This window comes from Melanotaenia boesemani, chromosome 18 (genome assembly GCF_017639745.1).
Source record: "Melanotaenia boesemani isolate fMelBoe1 chromosome 18, fMelBoe1.pri, whole genome shotgun sequence".
NCBI classification, from domain to species: domain Eukaryota; kingdom Metazoa; phylum Chordata; class Actinopteri; order Atheriniformes; family Melanotaeniidae; genus Melanotaenia; species Melanotaenia boesemani.
Window position 1 is genome coordinate 32,730,766 of NC_055699.1, and position 21,583 is coordinate 32,752,348.

The window sequence follows — 21,583 nt, forward strand, 5'->3', positions numbered from 1 at the left end:
CTGGACCATCTGCACCTGGACCATCTGGACCTGGAGTGGAAGTGACCATAGAGTGAGGTGAAGAGGGAGTGAAAGAAGGAGGGTCATCCAACATGTGGAGCAGATATATACATAACTTAACATTTTGATTAGATAATGTAACTATTATAAATCTGTCTTCTGGATCTGTGATTGTGTTATCAATGTCAGAGTTTAACCTTCTATTAATAAGAGTTGCTGCTCCTCTCTGCCTAAAATTATAACACATGTGGAAACTGGACTGTTGGAAGAAGATCTGTTGTTGAGTTTGATAAATAAGTTTCCTGGAAGAGGATGATGTCTGCCTTCATCTCCTGCAGCCGACTGAAAATCTTTTACCTCTTTTTCCTTGTACCAACTCCACACACCTTCCAAGTGACAAACCTCAGTGTGTTCATGGTCCGACCACAGAAATGAGGCTACATGCATATTACTGAAGTGTGTGTGTGCGTCCCACTCCTTTGTGCACATGTGTGTCTGTCAGCTGAGTGTGTGGCATGGATCTGTGTATTAAATGTCTGCGTGTCGTGTGCGATGTGTTGTTCCCCTCATACATTGTGTTTGTGTGTTTGTGTGAATTGCGCAAAGTGCTGATGTGTGTCAGCAAACTGGGCCTGATGTTCGAAGTGTGTGTGTGCACTGCAGTTCGTATTTATATAATTGATGGTGGGATTACTGTTAACCAGTCGGAAAGAAGAAGAGTGAGAATTGAAATGAGTGACAGTGCCAAAGGAAACAATAAGTAAAAACACATCTGTGGTGAGGGCAGCGTGGTGGAGACCGCAGTGGATTAACTACATGATCTTCATGGCAGTTTTATTCATTGACACGATGTAGTGATGATCTGGTGATGACATGAAGATTAAAACACATACCAACACATTAGTAGAGCCACGGAGTGATGTCGTGGTACAGCTGTCTGTTAATAAATAACTTATCTACCGGGATGACAGCATGAGCGCCTTCGGTGATGGATTTCCTCCTGAAGCACCGATGAATGAATGAATGAATGAATGAATGAATGAATGAATGAATGAATGAATGTTCAAGCGCACCTGGTCTGAATCTGCCATCTCACCAGAACTACGTCACCTACAGCATCAGGATTACTTACCTCAAGTAAATACCTGTGTTTGTATTTTCCTGAATTAAAACAAATGTCAAATGTATTCTAGCTAAAAGGAAAAATGCTTCATATTTCATTCTATATTTTATATTTTTATATCTTTTACATTTAAACTCAAGATGAAATAAAAATGCTTGTTTTGTTTTTTAATCCTCACATCTCAACAGAAAATCCAACAACCAGAGCGCTGGCCAACTATCCTTTATTTACTCATTAGTACTGATTTTGTGTTTATTAAATTTAATTTCATAAACACAACAAGATATAGCTTGAGAGTTACATGTAAAACAGCTTGAATTAATAGTTAATTAAGGAGGAAACATAGTGATCCAAATCCCAAACTAGGAGATGAGAAGAAATATTTATTTTTTATCTGCCAGGTAAGAATTTTCAACTTCAGCTTCTAGTTGTAGGCTTTCTTGGCTTTTGTGGTATTTAGCTTTTAGAATCATGTCTTGCAGGTACAGCGTACGGGCAGACCAGTGCAGCAGCCCACTGTGAACTGCTCCAGTAACACCAGTACATTACTGAGCTGCCACAGGAGCTGCAGCTCAGTTGTTCAGTCTTTAAGCCAGTCAATAATGTGTCTCAGATTTGATTAAACTTTATTGTTACTGTGGATAATATTACTTATCTTTCAATCATAATTATCAACATTATTAGACATTGGTAGAAAAACATGTTACATTTGTTTATTCAGGTACTTGTAGTTGTGTCCTCACTTTTCCTTTACAAATACAGTTGAATATCTAAGGGTTAAATATGAGGCTTGTATGTCCAGTTTTAGCTAAATATGGAAGTTTAGAGAACATGAATAGCATTAATAATGTCAGAAGTTCAGCATGTGCAAGAATGAAAGTGCAACTGTAGAAGATGGTGGAGCTATCATGGCGACATCTTGGTAAAATATATATTTAAAGGGGTTGCTTCAGTTGCAATGTCAGTGAAACCATCTAATAAAACATTGCAAGCTTGATACAGAGGTGGAAAAAGACTGAAGGATGGAAAAGAGTTTGTCTCATTCAGGCCTCGGCCACTCTGACTGCCACTTCTCTGAGCCCAGCCTGTAATTACAGAGACAGGAAAAGGGACTAAAGTGCCCTAAATGGGTTACATCTCATTTCCCTGCAAACACTCATGTGTGCATCATCACAGGGAAAAACAACAAGGCCTGAAAAACAAAATAAATGAAACTTATGAACTTTAACAAATAATCACATTTTGCCCAACTGACAAAACAAAAAGAAAAAAATAACAGGAAAGACCATCACGACATTTTATTTGAACCTTCCTGGAAAGTTTAATTTCCAGGAAAATGATCAGAAATACATCATAACATGCTGTTTGCCTGCAGCGCCTCCATATTTCCTACTTCATTCCAGTTTATTGCCGTCTTTTGGGGCATTCTCTGTTTCCCCTGAAAATCTTCAGGTCCACAGCTGAAATGACAGGCATCATGAAATGCCTCTCTTTCTCTCATTTCTAAGACATTCCTATCTCTCACAAGCCAGTGAGGCCAATCTAATGGTCATTTAAACAGGAGCCATACTGAGATTAGGATAGAGAGTGAGAGCATTGAAAAGGTGTCTGGGATGACAATGACAGGACGAGGCTTAAGAGTGAGCAAAGAAAAGGGCAGGAGGAAGTTGTCCAGCAGGGTCTCTGCAGTCAGCAACTATATCAGCAAAGAATATCTGCAGAAACATTAGAGGGGCATCACTCACCATCACCCGAATATCTCCTGATGCCTCATAAAAGACAAATACACGCACACATTCAGAAGCCTCTGGCCTGATAATGCGATATACAACCAGCTTTCTCATCGTTTTGACTGACAACTTTATTTCCAGGCAACACTTTCAGCATGTCAGGAGGTTGAACATTAGATGTGGCTGACATGGTTTTAATGGACTTGGTGTGTAAAGATGACAGCTGGTTCTTTCATTACCCTCCCAAACCACAGATTCTATCATTGGAATCAAAAGTTGGATCCAGATGTCAGCATGTGTAAGACAGAGGTTTTCTCCAACGACCATCATCACCAAGTGATTCACTTCTGATGGAAATCACATTTACATTCCTCAAACAAATATTCGGAGGAGAAATGTGCAAAAGAATCTGCAGTTAAATCCAAATGCTTGCAGAATTTAAGAAGAGAGCTGTCAGATAAAACAGATGAGAAAACTCCTTCAAGTAATAAAAGATGGTGGCTGTTCCCAGCCAGCTGTGTCTAATGTCTAAACAAAATGGCCATAAAAGGGAAACATACAGGCTGACCAAGGAGCCATCAGGAAGAAAAAACTCAAAATATATGACTGAACATTGAAAACGTACAAGCAAATAAGCTAAAAAACAAAAGGCAGAACCAGGAGTCGATGTTTGTGACTAAAACATAGAAAATGGGAGAGGTTTAGCCAAAGCTGAATGGTTATCATCTCTACACAGAAGCAGGCAACGTTAATGAATGTCAGGTTACGCTAACCGAAGCTCGATCCTGTTTTTCCTTTGGCAGATACGTGATACAGGCCAAACAGCAAGTGATACAGACGTCATAATTCTGTTCTGGTGGGAATGAAATGCAGCAAGAAATGTCAACAATGGATAAAACAGTGCATCATTTTTTCAGCTTTTTCAGTAACTTTGATGTTGCTCAACAAGGTCAATGTGGAGCGTCATACGTAGCATCCATATTAACCTCAGCCAACACAGCGTCGTGCGTGAGATGCCATGTCTGCTTCTGCATGAGGGTCACTTCAGGGCCCTGGACCAGGACTACTCAAATACAAATCTTTGATATCTTAATAATTTAAAGGTCAGTTTATTATAGTCCTTCAAGCCACACAACATAATACTGTTCTATTTAAAACAACAAAAATACAATGCAATTTCCATTTAGAAATAATTTCAGTATTTCAATAAATATTTAAACAAAACAAAACAGGATTCCTGTAAAAAAAAATTTATTGCTGTTCTAACTTCAGGTGAATCGGCATCTCAGGACTTAAAAAATAACAGACTAAAAAAAAAATAACAAGACTTAAAAAATAACACTTTAACAAAAGCAACAAACCATGCCACAGAATTCTTAACTAAAGAAACACATTAAGATCTCAGGAATGAAATGCAATAAAAAAAAACCTGTTTTACATTCTGTCTGCATCTGTCTTCTAATGAGAGAAACGGGTCCTTAATCTGTTGCCAAGGCTTTGAACTTGGTCAGAAATGGTGTCCAGGCGGAGACACTGCTGCAGGAGTCCGCTGCACTGCTTCTTCACCACATTCATTGTTGAGAACTCAGATTCACAGCAGCAGGTTGGTGCGAAGCGCCACCTTCTGCAGCAGGGTTTAGCTGCAGGTCCCATCTCTGTCCAGAAGGTGAAAACCTCACTCTGTCTCTTTCTGTGCTGTGTTTCCTTTCAGGTCAGTTAACTCAGCTTGCAGTGAAGCAGCAGTGGCCCATGGGAAGACTTGTGCTTCCGAAGAGAACTCATTTCTGACCAGAAATGGATGGTCAATGCACAGAAGCACTTGTTTTCATAAAGTCATCAAAGCGCGTCTTGAAATTTTCAGTCGGCTTCTACACAAATTCAACATGTTGCTGAAGACTTTCTTTTCCTTTGGCCTGTTCCAAAAGTTTGGGGAAGTAAAGGAGGTCCTCCCATCAATAAACATTAGAAACAAGTTCTGTTTTTAAAAGGGCATGAAGTATAAACACATATTAATTAAAACTCAGAATGTGTGTGGTAGGAAATATTGAACGGCCTACCTGTGTTGTTCTTTCCTTGCAGCTTGAGATTTAGTTCATTAAGATGAGACATTGTATCAGTCGAAAATGCCACCGCTTCTTTCTTTTCTGGCATTTGCAGGAATTCCATGAACTGTTTGCTTTGACACTCATTTGCGTTGACAGAAACACTGGTAGTTCATTCCTAATGCACCAAAACCACTCCAGGACCTGGCCTTAGCTCAGCCAACACATACCAATGTTGTTGTGCAGGAGCAAATCATCACATTCTGCACTGACTTCTGACAAGAAGGCACTGCAGCAAGCGATGCTGCAGTGCAGATGGTGGTGAATCTCATCACTGTTGCCATGAGTTGAGAGTACACTTCTCCAAGACTTGCAAAGGCCAGACTGGTGAATGATGCAGTGGTGAGATGTCAGGTGAGGGGAGGAGGACTTTCAGGCGCTAAACCAGTCCTCTCTTTCTTCCCATCATAGCTGGAGCTCCATCTCTTGCAACTGACTCAACCTTCTTCACATCATTCCTTTTGCTTTCAACGTTTCCAGAATTGCATTCTAAATATCTTCCCCCTTGTTTGTCCACATAGGCTTGCCATACCAACACATCTTCAACAAGCCTCCTCTTTGCCTCATCATAATACCTCACAAAAACCGTGGACCACAGCTAAGGAAATCCACTCTGCATTTTGTTCCATCACAAAGCTGTTAGATCACCAGATAGGATTTCCGTACATCTGCTAGCTGTGGAATCTAAGAGGCAGTTTGCTTAATTCCATGACAGAGGTGGAAGGAGTCAAGAAGCAAGTCAACAAGCATCTTTGCTGGTGGCTAAAAATCCCACCAAGCTTCACATCCAGTCTGGCCAGTTACAACTATCATCAGTGGTCGAAGAGTTCAAGGTGGTTAAGTGCAGGATCGCGGTGATATACCTAGAATCCAATGATGGAAAAGTCAGAAATGTGAGTGTCACAACAAGATCAAGATGGCTATATCAGTGGCACAAGCAGTAAATGCACTGGTCATTGAGACAGGTAATGGTGGTTTTACTGGGCACAGGCACAAAGATATGTAAAAAATATCATCTGAACCAAACAGACTTGCAACTTCCTATTAGGGTAGCAGAGTTCCTTCATTTCAGCACACTCAAATTACTATAAAAATATCAAGCTTAATGTCCAAAAATAGATGAGACACTCTCTCTACCATCTTTAAAATGGGAATCTGACTTATCCATCAACCCTAGTCAAAACTTCTACAAATGTACAACTTATACAATATAAAATTCTTTACAGAACACATTATACAGGATGTTCCAGATGGGTCTGGCACCACCTAACACCTGCCCACAGGGCACAGATAACTAACCTGATGACTACATGCATGCTCTGTTGTTATGTACACCAGTACAAAACGTCTGGCTTGAGGTGTGCAAAGACCTGCCAACATGGCTCAAACGTACAATTCCAGTTTGCTCTGCTATGCTTACTAGGTCACCTGGGTGACAGTGATCTGGAAATTAACACGGCACATGCGCTCTTCACTGCCTAATGTATCACACAGAAAATTATTCTCATAAATTGGAAACTAAAAACAACCTAAGCATTAATCAGTTCAGAAATCTCTCAGAACACATCAGTAGAGAGATGATGTCTGTCGGAACACCAACTGGATGAATTTCATTCTCTTTGGTCGGGGGGGGCTCTGCGTCTTGGGGGGCTGTGTGTGGCGGGTGGGTGTTCTTTGGGGAGAGCAGTGGCTCTTCAGCTGCAGTCAGTGTGGGGTAATAATAATAATTAACAATAATATTATTATCATTATTATTATTATGATTATTATCGATCATTATGATTTACTTTTTATTCATATCCTTTTTCTCTATATTGTCCATCCCTGGTTTTCAATTCTTGGAGCGTGCACATCTCTTCATTCCCCCTCGCCGCCATCACAGGTTGTTTGTTTTTGTTCACTTTGGGCTTCCATCTTTTTATCTGCTTTTTAAACCTCCTGTTAAACTCCCTCTGTTAAAGGATTCTTTTGCACCTGCACTGACGTAAATACACTGAATAAATTGGATAAACGTATATTTATTTTATTAAATGTCCTCAAAGAATCTGTGCCATCATAAAAGTCAGGAGATGAAAAAACAGGACCAGCCATGATGTTTTGATATAAAGATTTCCTCTTAAACAATTTCAAAATGCTATTCATTCATTTAATTTTAAACATCCTCTAAGGGTGGGTTACATATTTCTACTGAATACTTTAGATCAAAGTATTGTAAGTTCTATCTGACAGATTCTAGCAAAAAGAATAAAAAATACATCCATAAACTGTAGAACGCTGTTTTTAACCTGCTGCTGCCATTATTTAGTGTTCACACTTCCTGAATTAACTGCTGGATGATGGTTTTACTTCATGAAAATGGGGCAAGAACATAAATCCAAAGCCTAAAGAAACAATGCTTAAAGACTTGGCTCTGAGAGGAAAGTGAATTTGTTTGTGAAGTTTGAACTGTGGAGTAGAAATCGACCTCCAAATGCAGAAGAAATCCGAGTGGACCAAATGAGACGCATGAACGGGTTCATATGAACACAGTTATTATAAACTGGACTAATGTGGATCATATGATGGATTTGTTTTAACTGGATTATAACTGGACTACAATGAATTGGACTGTCTGTAAAAGTGCCTTGAGATGACTTTGTTGTGAATTGGTGCTGTATAAATAAAGCTGAATTAAATTAATGAAACCAAATGAGAAAATAAAACCTGAGAAATCCACACAGCTTCCACTACTGGAGATGTAAACCCTAAACCTTCATCAGATCTCCCCAAGGTCTACCTCCTCCTCCACCATGAGTGGTGGTGTGTAGCTCTGTGGGGTAAATGTGATGGATAGCTACCCTTTAGCTGATCTACAGAAGTTTTCCAGACATTTCTATCCCGTCCAGGAGGTTTACAATCCAGCCACTAAATGTAGTTTTATTCAGAGACTCTATCTGGTAAATCCACAATGATCCATGATAACAGCATTATTTATCACATTTCACCATAAAAACATCACCATCACTACTATGTTGCTAAGAGACCTCTATTTAGACCTGGACATGATGATGAAGCCACTTCCTGTCTCCACAGTTGGTATTAGCTTCTGTGAGATCCACACATTTCAGTGGTAGACCAGCAAACTAATAAAGGAAAAGTCTAGATGGTACAAGAAACATTCACAGCTGTCAATCTGAAATGCAAGAAGCAGCTTCACTGTGTCTCAGAAATTCAATATGAGACATGCAGCATGCATGTGTGTGAGTGTGTATCTGCAGCAGGATGCTGACAGGCAGGAAGACTGAATGGATGTGGAATGGAAAGCCATGACGGGGAGCACATGCTGGTCATCTTCATGGTTCTAAGCATCACCATAAGGCATGTGTCAGCTGGACTATTAGGCCAGCGCATATACACAAATACGCACCAACACCACAAAAGCACACACATCTGAGTACACACATGCTCACACATGCTGAGTGTGTGAATGGCTCATGCCATGCAGTCATGTGCAACGGGATGTTCTTAAGTGGGTGATTATGTGTAAATGGACATGTAATGACATGTTGCCTTTTGCTAATGTCCACATAAAATGTCCCAAAGACGCTATAATGGAACAAAGTTCATGTTGGTCCTTGTGAACAGAAGGGAAATATGAACGAGCAGCAATAGGAGGTAAATCACTGAGCTGGATAAACATCTGACATAGAAAGGGAGTTCTTTCTCTTTCTGTTCCAGTCATGATGTCCACCATGAAATGGAGTTGTAGTAAAGAAGAAGGCAGCTTTTAGTCAGTTTGCACAATTTAAATCTGCGTCTTTTCTTCTCTTCTAGATGATAGAAAGATAACAGGAAGTTAGATAAGCACTGGTTCCAACCAAGGTCTGCAGAACAGCATTAATGAACACACAACACGTCCAACCCTGAACCAAATGGTCTACAGCAGCAGAAGACACACCGGGTTCCTCCTGCCAGCTAAGAACAGGAAACTGAGGCTACAATTCACACACACTCACCAACACTGGACAATAGAAGATGGAGAAACGTTGCTGGTCTGATGAGTCTCCATTTCAGCTCCACATTCAGATGCTAGGATCAGAATCTGCTGGAAACATCATGAAAACATGGATCCATCCTGCCTTGGATCAACGCTTCAGGCTGCTGCTGGTGTAATGGTGGGGGGAGATTTTCTTGGCCCACTTTGGGCCCCTTAGTACCAACGTGGCCTGGTTTAACCAGCACAGCCTACCTGAGTATTGTTGCTGACCATGTCCATCCCTTTATGACCACAGTGGAGCATCTTCTGATGCTACTTCCAGCAGGATAATGCACCATGTCACAAAGCTCAGATCATCTCCACCTGCTTTCTAGAACATGACCATGAGTTCACTGGACTCCAACGGCCTCCACAGCCACCAGATCTCAGTCCAGTAGAGCAGCTTTGGGATGTGGTGGAACGGGAGATTCTCATCATGGATGCAGCCGACAAACCTGCAACTGTGTGATGCTGTCATGTCGATATGGAGAAAATCTCTGAGGAAGGTTTCCACCACCTGCTTCATCCATCACACCAGGATTAAAAAGCTCCGACCCGGTACTAGATGCCAGTCCCGATGAAGAGGACGACCCGGTACTAGAAGGTGGTCCTGATGAGGTATTTTTCAGTTTCAGGTTCTTGTTTATTTAGTGATTTTTGTAGATCCACTTTGATATGTATGTAATGTAGGTGCACCGTGTTTTCCGGACTACAAGCCACTCCGGAGTATAAGTCACATTAGTCATAAAATGGAGAGGGAAAAGTGGCTTTTATTTATAAATCCAAGATCAAGAGCAAACATTTAATCAACAGCATATGGAACAACAGGCTGAGCATGTATCCGGTATGTTAACATCACACCAGGGTTTTTAAACTGTCAAGGAAAACTAGTATCTCAGAGTTTGTGTGCACAACCCCACCCTGCCACTAACGAAGTTTCATGTTATATATGAAATATCCACAGTCATTTCCACCCTGTCACGGACAAAGCTTCTTGCGGAGTGTCAAGTGACCTGACCAAAACTTTTTTCTTGTTTTTGCAGCCTCGAGAACAAGAAAAAGTTCTTGCATCTCGTGGAGTATGTGACAAGCTTGACTCTGTCACCTCTTTCCCACCACTCGAGTGAGCCACAGTAGACCCAGAGAGGAAGTGGAGACTCCACTGTTTGTTTTTTACCATTACATTATTTCCAGAGCCACATTTCCTGAGTACAATTTCACTCTTATTATGGTATATAAATGTACAAAATATAGACTTCATGTTCATTCCTAAAATTTAAATTACATTAATACCATCTGAAAATATAATCCTGAAGGTATAGTGGCTTTTATTTTGCCGTGACGTTGCGCCAGCATCCTCTGACCTGCCATTCATCAGCCCAACCATCAAAGTAGATAAGTGTTTTAAAAGCATCAATATCAGTTCCTCTTTAATGGCTTGTTAGGAATTTCTAAAAGCAACCAAGTCTTCACTTTTTCCATGTAAGCTACACCCCTCTGGAACAACCCTGACATCCTGCAAAACAAAAAGCTGATTAACTTCACTCAGTGGAAAAAAAAAGGAATAAAACAGAACATATAATAAAAAATGGAAACTTCTTTTCATTTAATATTCTCACTTCACAATATGGAATCAGTAGCAAAACATTTTTAGAATATCACCAGCTTAAATCTATTATATGTAAAAAATATACCAGTATTAAATTAAAGTAGCAGCTACCTATTAGGGTGGCAGAATTCATGAATCTCAATGCCCCAAAGCTATTATCAAAAACATATAGACTATTATCCAAACTAGAAGACTCAATCTGTCTTCCAACTTCAAAATGGGAGGGTGACTTATCCAGTAACTTTAATAAAGATAAATGGTCACAAATATGTTTAAACACCTTTAAAATGACTAAGAATTCAAATATGCAACTAATACAATTCAAAATTCTGCATAGAACTCATTATACAGGACAAAGGATGTTCAGGATGGGTCTGTCACAATCAAACATCTGCACACACTGCAATGAAAACACACCAGACAACTATCTCCATGCCTTGTGGTCCTGCACACCTGTCCGCAGGTTCTGGCTTCAGGTATGTGAAGACATGTCAACATGGTTTAAATGTAATATTCCTACAATCCCTGCACTGTGTCTACTAGGTGACTTGGGTGACTTTAATATGGCAATTAACTCTGCACACATGATACGCACAGCATTATGCATCGCAAAGAAAACTATCCTTGTAAACTGGAAAAACAAAAATAATCTGTGTATTCAGCAGTTTAGGAATCTCTTAGTTGACCACATCAGTAGTGAGACAATGTCTGCCTCCTCAAAGAACTATTTAGCTGAATCTCGTTCCCTCTGGTCCCCTGTGCTTAGTTCCATCACTTAGTGTAGGTGGAGCACTGTGACCTTGTCTTTTTGGGGGTTGGTAAATGGCCGGGAGTGACCGGTGGTTGCGGCTTCTTTGTGGTTTTCCGTGGTGCAGGACGGGGTTGCTCTGTGGTGGGGACAGCTCTGGGTCCGACCCTGTCGGGGCCTGTGGGGGCTAGAGGTTGGGGTCGCCTCGTGGCGGGGGGGAGGCCACTTGTTGTGCCTGGGTCAGTGGGTGTTGGCCCTGGGCCGGGTGGCCGGGCTATTCTGGGGCGGGCTGGGTGGGGGTTCTGGGCTCCGGTGCCTGGGGGTGGCCTCCCTCCCTCCGAGGTGGTGGGGTCCTTATGTGTCAGGGGTCTGGGCCTGCCCGGATGTGTTGCCACGGTGTGCGTTGGTGCTTGCCCTGGGACCCAGGATATGGCCCGGGGGCAGGAGGGGTGTAGGGGTTTGAAGGGGGGCTGAGTGGGGTGTAAACTCAAATTTACACTTCTATCAATATATACTCTGTTGGTGTGAATTATTCTCGAATATTGGTCATAATTTCATTTGGCATCTTTTTTCATTGTAATCCATAAAGTGGCTCTAAACCCCCGTACTGTGACATTGAGATTGCTATTTTGGATTTTCCATCACCAAAAAATTGGCACAATGAAAACTTCACAATAAGTAAGAATAAGAAATAATAAAAACAAGTACCCATATAAAATCTACTACACAAGATTAAATAATATTTAGGAAAAATATAAACGAAAAAAATGAAAGTGAGAGATATCAGTGCAAGTGTTAGTAAATGTTTTGGAGAGAACTCAGAGTATTTGTTTCCGAGTTGTACTTTCTGCCCATAGATGCAACATGTGAATGAAGTGAGCTGGACAGTAGACTATGATGGCACACATGTGAAGAAAGCAGCTGAGTCGTTGCAGGTCAATAACTCGCTGCAGGATGCTGAGTTGCTGTGGCTTGATGAGTCACTGCGGGTTGCTGAGTCGCTGCAGGTTGCTGAGTCACTGCGGGTTGCTGAGTCTCAGCAGCTTGCTGAGTCGCTACAGCTTGCTGAGTTGCTGTATTAGCTCCCACATTCCTTAGTATGCACCATGTCAATTTTAAAATATTTATAATATATAAAACAAATAAATGGGGTTTGTGAAAAATGCTTGATTGATTGATAATAATTGATATTAAAATAAATTTGCCTGAAATGAGCATAAAAGAGCCACTTTAAATGAATTTTTTAGTTTATTTTTTTCAGTGTCACAGACGTAGCATATACTGTGGTTATCACAAGCCTAGAGCGCCATCTCACAGCTGTAGGCGGTAATGTTTACTCCTTCATTCATGTCAGTCTGAAAGAATTTAACATTTAAAAACATGTTAAATTATATGTATAAGTCACACTTGACTATAAGTCGTAGGACAAACCAAACTATGAAAAAAAGTGTGACTTATCATCTGGAAAATATGGTAAATGTGAAACATGCCATCTGGACTGAGGTGACCTTCTTTCTGATCCATGATGCCATTTTGATGTGAATTACTTGAGGCAGGTGATGTGGCAAAGATAACTGGGAGGTAAAAAGAGCTCCAGACACCAGCTCGATGAATAATAAAAAAGATAATGACAAAAAGTGACATCTTGAAAAGATCTGCACCAGTCTGTGAGGTCTCTGGGCCACTTGTAGAGGATCCCTGTGATCGAGGATCCGTGGATTATGTATAGGGTTTGCAAACAAAGAACATTCCTAAGCTGACATCTGGAAACACTCACGAGACTTGCATATGGAAACATATGATGCTATATATGGACCCCTACAAGAAACGTATCACTCTCTCCATATATGGAGCCTAGAATTCACTGAATCTTAACAGATGGCAGACTACTGCAGCTACAACCTAGATACAGTCATAACCCATGTAATGCTAATGAAATCTAATGATAAACCTATACAATGCTGAGGATCACACATCTCAGGACTGCTGCTGTCTTGGAAAGGGCTCCCTTGAAAAAGAGATCTCAGTGGGACTTACCTGGTAAAATATTGTTGACATGGCACTTATGTTTTTCAAGAAATTTCCGGCTAATGTTTGTTTTTATGCACTATGGCGGCGCGCATGGATGTGGCGGCTTACGGCTCCCCATTCCAGTGCTCTTTTCTCTTTCTTTTTCTGTCGTTTTTCTTTCTTTTGTGCACGACTGGTCATGCGAACATCCCGTACACCTGACAGATGCTTTTGGATATCGGAAACCAACACCAAATATCTGTTTCGAGTGACTCTCACCACACGCACAACATTCCAGACGACATAGCGAGACCACCGGACTCTCCGTGGATTGTTATCGGGTCTAGAAGGCGGCGCAGACAGAGGGAGAGGAAGCAGAAGCAGGGCTGCAGGTCCGGCGTTATGCTATGGCTAAGAAAACAACCTCACAAGCCACCTCTTCCGAGCCTGTATCTCTCCAACGCCAGATCCCTGGTACATAAAACGGACGACCTGGAATTACTACTCGCTGGAAACCGCTATGTCCGGGATTGTTGTGTACTGATTATTACTGAAACCTGGCTTCACCCGGACATACCCGATGCTAGCGTGCAGCTAGCAGGCCGAACTCTGCTACGCTGGGACAGGACTGAGGAATCCGGTAAGAGCAGAGGAGGGGGGCTCTGTATCTATGTACACAACAACTGGTGTAACAACGGGACAATCATAGGCCAACACTGTTGTCCGGACATAGAGTACATGTCTGTTAGATGTCGGCCTTTTTTTTCTGCCGAGAGAGCTGACGGTTGTTATCATCACAGCTGTGTATATCCCACCCAACGCCAGTGTAAACACGGCGCTCTCTCTCCTGCTGAACACCATAAACGAACAACAGCGGGCTCATCCCAACGGTGTTCACATTATTGCAGGGGACTTTAATAAGGCCAACTTAAAGACTGTACTCCCGAAGTTCTACCAGCATGTTAAGTGTGCTACAAGGGGGGAGAACACCCTGGATCATGTCTATACTAACATCAAGCATGCATACAGGGCCGTACTCCTCCCCCACCTCGGACAGTCAGACCATCTTTCCCTCCTGCTTCCCCCAGCCTACAGCCCCCTTAGACTTAGGAACAGGCCCACCACAAAAACTGTAACAACCTGGCCTGAAGATGCCCTCGCCAAACTCCAAGACTGTTTCCAACAGACAGACTGGGACATGTTTGAACAACAGGAGCTGGAGACACTCACAGGAACCGTACTGGACTATATTCAGTTCTGCATCGGAAATGTGACTGTGGACAAAACCATCAGGGCTTTCCCTAACCAGAAACCCTGGATGACCAGCCAGGTCCGCGCACTCCTCAGAGCCCAGGACGCTGCCTTCAGGTCAGGGGACAGAGCACTGTACAGTGCTGCTCGAGCTGACCTGAAAAGAGGCATAAAAAGAGCCAAGACGGACCACAGGATACTCATAGAGTCCCACCTGTCCAGCAACAACACTCGGGAGGTGTGGCATGGTGGTGACATCACAAACTTCAGAGGTTGTGATGTGTCGACATGCAGATCAGAGTGCAGCACTGGCAGAGGAGCTAAACTGCTTCTTTGCCTGGCTCGAAACTCAGCAGCATGCATCTGCTCCAACCATGCCCCCACCCCCACCCACACCCACACCCCCATCTGGCTCCCGCACCACCCCACTCACCATCCAGGAGCACGATGTCAGATGGGTGCTCCTGGCAGTGAATACTAAGAAGGCTACTGGCCCAGACGGAGTACCTGGCAAGGTGCTCAGAGCGTGCACCCACCAGCTCACCCCCACCTTTACCAGGATCTTCAACCTCTCCCTGGATCAAGCAGTCATCCCACACTGCCTCAAATCTTCCATAATAGTCCCAGTGCCGAAGAATTCTCCCACCACCAGCCTGAACGATTACCGACCGGTGGCCCTCACTCCGGTAATCATAAAGTGCTTGGAGAGACTTGTCCTTCAGCCCATCAAGGACCATCTCCCCCCAGACTTCGACTCTTACCAGTTTGCATACCGCGCAAACAGATCCACTGAAGACGCCATAGCTGTAGCTCTTCACTCTGAGCTGAACCACCTGGAGCAGCAGCAGAGCTACGTCCGGATGCTCTTTGTGAATTACAGTTCTGCGTTTAACACAATAATCCCGGACAGATTATGCACAAAACTGGACACTGTTGGCCTCCCCCCTCTCACATGTGCCTGGATAAAGGACTTTCTAACAGACCGACCCCAGACTGTGAGACTAGGTCCCCACCTCTCCTCCACCCGCACGCTGAGCATCGGCTCCCCACAGGGCTGTGTGCTGAGCCCCCTCCTATACTGCCTCTACACCCACGACTGCAGGCCAGCCCACAATGACAACCTCATCGACAAGTTCGCTGACGACACTACAGTGGTCGGACTCATCTCCAAGGGTGATGAGGCTGCCTACAGGGAGGAGATCCTGAAGCTGGCTGCTTGGTGTTCTGAGAACAACCTCGCTCTCAACACCATAAAAACCAGGGAGATTATCATCGACTTCAGGAGGTTCAGCACAGACCCAGCCCCCCTCTACATAAACGGCGAGTGTGTGGAGAGGGTCCACACCATCAGGTTTCTTGGCGTCATCATTTCGGCCGACATCTCCTGGTCAGAGAATATTATGTCAATCACCAAGAAGGCTCAGCAGCGGCTACACTTCCTGAGAGTCCTCAGGAAGCACAAACTAAACTCCAACCTGCTGCTGACCTTCTACCGCTCATCCATCGAGCGCCTGCTGACATACTGCATCACAGTATGGTACGGTAGCTGCACTGTAGCAGACAGGGAGAGGCTACAGAGAGTTGTAAAGACAGCACAGAAGATCATTGGCTGCCCTCTCCCCTCCCTGATGGACATTTACACCTCCCGCTGCCTCAGCAGAGCCAGAAACATCATAAATGACAGCTCCCACCCTGGCTCTGATCTGTTTGCCCTGCTGCCCTCTGGGAGGTGCTACAGGTGCATCAGGACTAAAACAAACAGACTCAAAAACAGTTTCTTTCCAAAAGCAATAACTGCCCTAAACTCCTGTGAAATACTCTGGACACTAACGACATATGTGCAATACATTCTGTCATGTAACATGTACAACATATCATGATACGTGCAAGAATACTCTGAATGTGCAAAATATTTTTCTGACTTGAATATGTTTCAGTGCAATATATATATTTTTCAACTCGAACACTATATACATGTATAGTATACAGGTATATACATCATACTTATATCTGCAAATAACTCAATGAGTGTGCACATTTGTTTATTTTGTAAATATTTTATACCTTAGATCTTTTATTTATCTTTTATACTGCTTTCTTTGCACTGACATTGGTGGTGGCTTAATCTCATTGTACATGTGTATAATGACAATAAAGGCATTCTATTCTATTCTATTATTAAAAGGATGGTTAAATAAATGCAAACTTCTTGACTATGTACATATTTGTGGTAAAACAAATGGACTGTATTCATTATTCATAGGTTATGTTGTTTATGCCACCTATTCAGCCCATCTGAGATCAAATTGTAGGACTGTGTACAAGATTGTGCACAATAAAGCTCTAAACAATGGTAAAAAGTAAATGATGGTACTAGTTAAAGTTTTATATGCAACATGCATGCAAGCAATGTGCATAGCCTAGCCAGAATGAAATGGAAATGGCTCTATTTATGCCCTCTGTGTGCCATGGAAAATGTCTAGAAATAATTTGCAGGCTCCAATGAATACTTCACTCTTTCAGTTCTTCTACCAAGCTGGTGTACTGCTCATACCCAGTGGAGAAAAAGACAACTTAATTTATTGCAGTTCTTTGCACATCTGACGTCTGGGTATGTTGACAGCTGTTGACCATTGAGCCGAGTTTCCGTGTGTACTTCAGCTTCTCCTGAAAGTAAAATGGAAATGAGAATGACTGAGTGAAGACAAGAAAAGGAGAAGTACATGACACACATGAAACAACTGGCAGATACAAAAGTCTCATCACATTAACCATTCAAAAGACAGGAGTTGAGGTTGAATTTAATGCATTCACAAACCTGCCCGGCGGGTCTCTGACACAACTAGTGAGAATGAAAACATTCAACTAATCGTGTGCCAATTATTTTCTTACATGCTGCTACATTCGGTCGTGTAGAAATCCTTTAGATGGAGCTGACAGGTGGTCTTGCAGCTGCTTGGATCACCATCTCATGATATTATAATATTAAAATTCTAAGAAAAATGCTTAAATAAATCTGCCAGATCTCTAAATATACCTCATTTACCAGCTTTCTTGGATGGTCTTAAATACAGAAACATTTATCTTTATCTCCATCTGAGGCAGGATGAACTTTCCAGAGGCCATGTTAACATGTTGCAGCTTTAGGTTCTACAATCTCGGATCTTCCAACTGGAAGACCACTATTCTGCCACCCGGTATGAGGTTCTATTTATGCTAAAAATATTTTTACATGCTGTAAGTTTATGTCCACAGATGTCCATAATTATGGATACAGTTCCTCCACAAGTCCAAAGACATGGATGTTATGTTATGACTGTAGGAGTCCACATTTGTGTGCATGGTTGTTTGACATGTTAGTCTGCATTGTCCATGTGGTGCACTGGTAAGGTTTACCCTGCCTCTCGCCTGGTGGTAACTTCCACCTCAGCCTGCAAAAAGACTGTAAACCTAACAGTTGAAGACACAAGATTCAAGATCTTTATTGTCATGGTGCAGCAAAACAAAATTTTGAAGAGTCTCTTGGCTTAAGAACACATAAATAAGAAAATAAAAATATAGCAGGTATACTTAAATAAGTAAAAATAAATATATATGTGGGCTGGCGGTGGCGTGTGGGTGTGGGGCCAGGTGTAGGAACGAGAAAAAAACCGCACACGACAGGCAGCTCCAAAAATAATGTGGGTCTTTTATTTCCCGACTGTTCCCCAAAAGGAGAGCAGCATTAATTTGTTTGGTTTGTGTGTTTCCACAAAATAACTTAGGTTCCTCTGTAACATTTAGGTAGCAACAAGAAACACCTCTCTTCAAGGTTCAATATATTCCTTATGAACAAAAAGTATCTTCAATGTCCATAAACTGAAACTCAGGACTCCCAACAAAAAACTGGTTCAGGTCAAAGAGACCGGTGAAGAAAGAAAAGAAAAGATAAGACCAAAATAAGACCCAAAATAAGACAACAGTAGTGGACTATTCCTGTTATAAAACAAAGAATAGACACTACTAAGCACACATCCAAAATACAGTCATGTTATTAAATGCATTTGGTTACAGGACATATTATAAAAATAAAGAAAACAGTCCCTATTTACAATACCAACTTGCACTTACATTCACCATGGCGGATAGCCTGCCCCAACTGAAGAACACGCTCTCCCAGGAAACCAACAGACAGTGCTATCTCCCCTCTAATACAACCAAAGGCACATACACATAGTTTTACACTTAGTCGAACTTATAAATTCTAAATAAAACTCATCTGAAACACCCACGCCGTTGCGCTGTCCAGTATTCCCCCAGCGAGGCGATGGGCGCTGCTCAGCAACCACGTTTCACTTAACTCCGTTCTCAGCCTCAATCCGCATCAATCATCAGCTGTGTGAAACACATCGAGCTTTCATTCTTACACTGCTAGACCCTTTAGAGCTCTGCTTAATAACAGTTAAGTTTATCTTTACCATTGATGACCATTAAATGAACAACTTTATTTAGATACGCACCGTCGTTGTCAGCTACCGTTCAGTGGCATTCGGCTGTCGCGCTGTGCTGACGTCACGCGTGCGACTATATACCCGATTCAGTAAACACTTAGCGTAATAAAAAAAAAACGCAACAGCGTCATCTGCTGGACACTTACAAGAACACGAGGCAAAAAGGAGAATAATAGCTGCTTCACATAGAAGTGATAACTTTATCATTTGACCTGGCTACATTCTCCCCTGCCTGAAGTCAACGTCTCGGTGACTTCCTAAGCATCAACCATGGCATTAAGTTTTGAGGTGTAAAGAACCATACCCGCTAACACCTGAGACAACACATCCGGCGTGAAAGATACAGCATTACACGCGGACATAGGTAAGTTAAACGGGTTTCTGTTTTTGCCAGCGTTTGTTCTGACACTTTTGCGCGGTGTTGGCGTAGGCGTGCTTGTAGCGGATCGTCCTACCCTCCGCCGCGGAGCAGGTGCAGGTCTCTCGTCTGTTCCCTCTTCAGACAAACCCGGGCTTCTCTCATGTTCCAGTTGAGGGGACAACTCTTCACCGGGCCTGTCCCTCATCTCCACCCCAGGTAGTTGCTCACTTCCCGCTTCACTCCTGACCTCCTCCCCAAGATTACTTTCCAGATCCTCTAAACTGGGACCAACAGGTTCTTGGACTTGTTCCAACAGCAGGAACTCGGGCTCTGACTCAATAGATTCAGCTTCAGAGTCTAAATCGGTTTCAGGCTTTCGAATAGGAGCTGCTTGGCGGATTTGTCTTGGAGCTGGTATAGGGCCCACACACAGGCGCAGATTGGACCTATGCACTCTCTTTATTGGTCCTCCAGTCACTGGTACCACTGTGTGCGTCGTTCCCTGTACATCCGTGACTTTATATACTGTGGATGACCATGCATCTTGAATCTTATTCCTTCCGATTGGACGGTAACGAAGATAAACATACTGGCCAATTTCGACTGGTGGGCAGTGCACTTTTGCATTTTGGTGAGCCATTCTATCAGCAGCTTTCCTCTCTGCCAAGTCTCGGGCTCTCTCATGTGCGTCCTGGAGACGCTCTCGGTGGGCTGTAAGCCAATCAGGGCCTTCCATTTTTACTTGTTCCTGTCCTAACAAAGCATCAACTGGCAAGTGAGGTTGAACTCCGAACAGCAAGTAATAAGGAGAGTAACCGGTTGAGGAGTGGGGTGTCACATTATAGGCATACACCAGTTCTGAAAGGTGCTCAGGCCAGCGTCGTTTTTTCTCAGGGGGCAGTGTTTTCAAAAGGTCATGTAAGGTTCTGTTAAACCTCTCGCACTGGGGATTTCCTTGAGGGTGATGAGGTGTTGTGCGTGTTTTCTTTACCCCATACAGCCTGCACAGTTCCGCAATCACAGCACTTTCAAAATTTCTGCCTTGGTCTGAGTGCAAGCGCTCTGGCACCCCGTACTTTAAGAACCACTCCTTTAGTATGACCTTAGCGGTTGTATCTGCTCTCTGGTTCCTTGTAGGGAATGCTTGACTAAACTTAGTGAAAACATCAGTGACTACAAGTACGTTCTCACAACCGTCACTGGCGCGCTCAAGGATAGTGTAGTCTACAGCTACAACTTCAAGTGGACGGGTAGCTAAGAATGGAGTTTGGGGAGCGTGAACTTTGGGCTGTGGCAACTTAGTTAAAACACATCTCTGACAATTTTTAACATACTGCTCCACATCCTCATACATCCTTCCCCAAAAACATCTCTGTTTTAGCAGGCCAAGCGTCCGTTCCATGCCTTGGTGGCCCATCTGATCATGTACACTGTTAAGCACTTTTTCTTTGAGACATGCAGGTATCAACAGCTGGTGACATTTTCCAAGGTGAGCATCTTCAATCTCACGATACAAGAGTCCATCTTTTTCTCTGAGACGGGGCCACTGTTTCAGAAGGGACCGGACTGGTATGGGCAGGGTTTGTCTCTCGTGAAAGGAGGGCTTCCTTTGCCTGTCCCAAAACTCTCTCAGCACTTTCAAGGTGGGGTCGGACACTTGAAAGTTCTGGAGCTCAGTTTTAGTGTAACTAGGTAGTGTAGGTGTGTTTATGTGTATCTCCTCATCTGCCCCCTCACTGTTTGGGTCTGAGGCATTTAACTGCCTCACCCGAAAATCCTCAACCCCTGCAGCCACTAACTCGGGATCTAAAACAGTGCCTGCACGAAGGCTGTCACATATGGCAACACAACCATCAAACTCTGCATCCTCTGAATAAGGATCTGACTCACATGCAACTGGCTGTCTGGAAAGGGCGTCGGCTGCTGAGTTACAGCGACCGGGCCTGTACTTAACGTCAAAATCAAACACGGCCAACTGTGCAACCCAACGCTGCTGGATAGCCCCTAACTTAGCAGTGGAAAGGTGACAAAGCGGGTTGTTGTCTGTCAGGACTGTGAACTTGGATCCAAGAAGATAACTCCTAAACTTCTCTGTAACTGACCATTTTAATGCGAGGAGTTCTAACTTCATGCTACTGTAGTTT

The 21,583-nt window shown here is 42.9% G+C and overlaps 1 long non-coding RNA gene across 1 annotated transcript; it reads right to left on the reverse strand.

Annotated features, from left to right (window-relative positions):
- Nucleotides 1-18,187: 18,187 nt before the first annotated feature.
- LOC121629175 lies at nt 18,188-19,164 on the reverse strand. The gene is made up of 3 exons (XR_006008343.1): nt 19,088-19,164; nt 18,860-18,962; nt 18,188-18,775 (listed from the first exon to the last, which is right to left on the reverse strand). It is a non-coding gene; the product is annotated as an uncharacterized LOC121629175 (long non-coding RNA).
- Between the last annotated feature and the right edge of the window lie 2,419 nt (nt 19,165-21,583).